Below are 3,137 nucleotides of genomic sequence, written 5' to 3'. Positions count from 1 at the left end.
TATATATATAGCTGAGTTAAATAATTAAGATTCAGTTGAATTAGATACTTAAATTCATACACACACACACACATATATATATATATATATATATATATATATATATATATATATATACACACACACACACATTGACAGACATACACATACATGACCTAGATATCTGCTGCTTAGTTATCTATGTTTGGGATCCTTACGAAACTGATCAATTAACAATCGACATCGAAGATTATTATTATTTTTTGCCTGATAGTGATAGAGTGATGGTGGTGGTGGCGTCGTTGTTATTTCGCTGTTGACACACAGCAACCTTAGAACCGACAATCGCCTCCATTATTGGGCATAAATGATGGCAAAGTAAAATCGATTGTTAATAGACTGCTGCTGGCATAGAAATCTAAACATCCAACCTCTCTCTCTCTCTCTCTCGCTCTCTCTCTCGTAGCATCTTTATAAAAACTGATGAAGGCATGCTATGAGGAATGGGGGCAGGCATTCATTGATTTTCATGGATTTATCTTGTTTACTAGTTTTCATTATTTTTCTTCTATTTGATCAATTTAAACCGACCGTGCTGTAAAATAGCTGGTAAGCCATGATAGTGTGAGAAATGTATATGCATGCATACATACATACATACAGACAGACAGACAGACCGGTGGTGATGGATATTTAATACTATACATTTCGGATAATATATATATATATATATATATAAAGAATATATTGAAATAAAACACCACAAAATCTAGAGAGAAGAAAAAAAGGGGAAGAAAGTTCGTCTGCTGAACACAACAGCTAAATGTTCCTCGTGCTGGATTTTGTTGATGCCTCTACAGTCTTATACTCTCCGAGTTGCCTGTAAGGCGTGTGTGTGTGTGTGTGTGTGTGCATAACCTCAAATTTAGTAACACAAGCAAAAATTAACCACAACATATATTCTTTTTTTATTTTTGGAACGGTGGATCTCGAAGTACATAAGGGTATAAATAATAACTTGTAAAAAAATATGGGTTGGGAAACCGTTTTGGACAGAAAAAGTCGAAGGCCGACCCGTGGGACATGCATGAATATACATACATACATACATACATACATATATGCATATATATATATATACACACACATTCATACATTTATACATACATACACACACACATTCATACATATATTATATACACACACATACATTCATACATGTCATATACATTGATTGATTGATTGATTGATACAAACATGTTTGGCATTAAGTTTAGTATCGCGTGCCACTTTCACTTTCTCAAACTACTTGAAATCTGGCGGCCATGGAATAAATTTTATTTTGCTGTTACAAGCTGCCAACTTGTCACAGGGGAAGTGTTTTGATGTATTTCTAAGAATGTTTTTTTTTGTTCTTGTTTTGTATTGTTATTTAAGATGGGAGGTTGTGCTTGTCTCTGTTTAAAATTTTACTTTGGTTGTTGTTGCAGTTTATTTTTTGTTATTTGTTATTAAATTTAAAATTGGTAGCATTGGCTTCGATTTCTAGCAGGTCGAGTGACTGTATAGATACAGGCTCCATCGTGAGGTATAAAATATTAAGAAGACTTATTCACTTAATATTTTTTTCCGATTTTAAACAACAAAATTCAAAACAATCAAACCATCTTATTTTAATTAAACAAGACCTTTGAAATAACTCCTATTATAAAAGAAGGTGGCCGCATCCGCAGGCTTAAGGAAAAGGGGAAAAAATCTTCTGTACTGTCATAGAAAGTGGGTTAAGAAAGGGGAAGTGTCATATTCGAGCCCAAAGATCGCCATAGAATTTCATCTCAGAAATAATCGAAGATTTATCAGCGAAAACACGCCTAAACAAAGTAGACATGTAGAAACTTGTTATATGAAGGGACCCAAAGTAAACGTGTGTCTGTGTGTCCGGTGACGACACAAAGTCTCGTAAGTATTTGATAGACAGAAACTGAAAGAAGCCCGTCCCGTGTGTTTTCGTGTTTGCCCCCCCCCCCACTCATGTGCTCAACAACCAGTGTAGTTTTGTTTACATCCCTGTAGCGGTTCGGCAAAAAGAGCCGAGAATGTAAGTACCAGACTTAAAAAGGCGTTCTTTCGGTATACCCCTCAGAACTGTCAAACTTCTATCATATGGGACCATATGATTGTTCGGAACAATGATGGGATCTATTTGAAAACGGGGGCACCAGTATTTTCTTAACGAAACACTAACGAAACACTTTGAAACTTGGGACACTGGTAGAATGTGTCATATAAAACATCTTTTACTCTTAGTCTTCTTAACAAAAAAACGTACATCGCAAGTTATTCCATGTTAAAGTTGTCGTATTTCTGTAATTTCAACCAATCACTGACGTCTATTCAGCTGAATAGAGTTACTGCTGGGCGGTCATAAAAATGTTATTCCCTGTGACATTTTTCATCCGGTTTAATCGTAATTTATACGCATATATTGTTTATATAATAAATTACGCTGTGCGTATCTATGTGTGTAACAATTTTAGAGTTAGGGTTAGGGTTAGGGGATTAATACGATATACACCGTTACAGCGCTAATTGTTTTCAACTGAATAGACGTCAGTGATTAGTAGAAATTATCGAAATAAGACAATTTTTTACATGAAATAAATTCGAATACAAAAATTTTTTTCTGTTCTATAACACAAAATAGATAAGTATACGAAGTTTGAAAGTCTTTCGGTACCAAAAACACTACATAAAACATAAATGAAAACTGGTGCCCCCGTTTTGAAATAGATCCCAATGATGACAAGTCTGGGTGAAAACGAAAGATGGCCCTTATAAATAAGAACTAGGATCGATTTGTTCGACTAAACTTTTGAATCTGGTGCCCCAGCATGGCCATAGCTTCAGTCTCATGAATGAAATAACTAAAAGATAAACCATTTATCTCTATCTATATCAGCGTGGCTGTGTGGTAAGAAGTTTGCTTCCCAACAGTATGGTTCTGGGTTCAGTTCCACTGTGTGACACCTTGGACAAGTGTCTTCCACTGTAGCCTTGGGCAGACCAAAGCCTTGTGAATGCATTTGGTAGACGGAAATTGAAAGAAGCCCATTGTGTGTGTGTGTGTGTAGGTCATTGTATCTGTATCTGTCCCCCCC

The 3,137-nt window shown here is 35.6% G+C and overlaps 1 long non-coding RNA gene across 3 annotated transcripts in view; it reads left to right on the top strand.

The window, feature by feature from the left end:
- LOC106881792 (uncharacterized) overlaps positions 1 to 3,137 on the top strand; it is a 16,722-nt gene that overhangs the window by 403 nt on the left and 13,182 nt on the right. Inside the window, exon 1 of one of the 3 annotated variants that reach the window (XR_001410901.2) lies at positions 201 to 588. The exons of the other annotated variants lie outside the window; for them this stretch is intronic. This is a non-coding gene — a long non-coding RNA (uncharacterized LOC106881792). Of the gene's footprint in view, positions 1 to 200; positions 589 to 3,137 lie in introns of those variants that run through there. 3 annotated transcript variants of the gene reach the window in all.

This window comes from Octopus bimaculoides, chromosome 25 (assembly GCF_001194135.2).
Source record: "Octopus bimaculoides isolate UCB-OBI-ISO-001 chromosome 25, ASM119413v2, whole genome shotgun sequence".
NCBI lineage: Eukaryota > Metazoa > Mollusca > Cephalopoda > Octopoda > Octopodidae > Octopus > Octopus bimaculoides.
The sequence above is the reverse complement of the archived record's forward strand: the minus strand, read 5'-3'. Positions and strand labels throughout refer to the sequence as shown.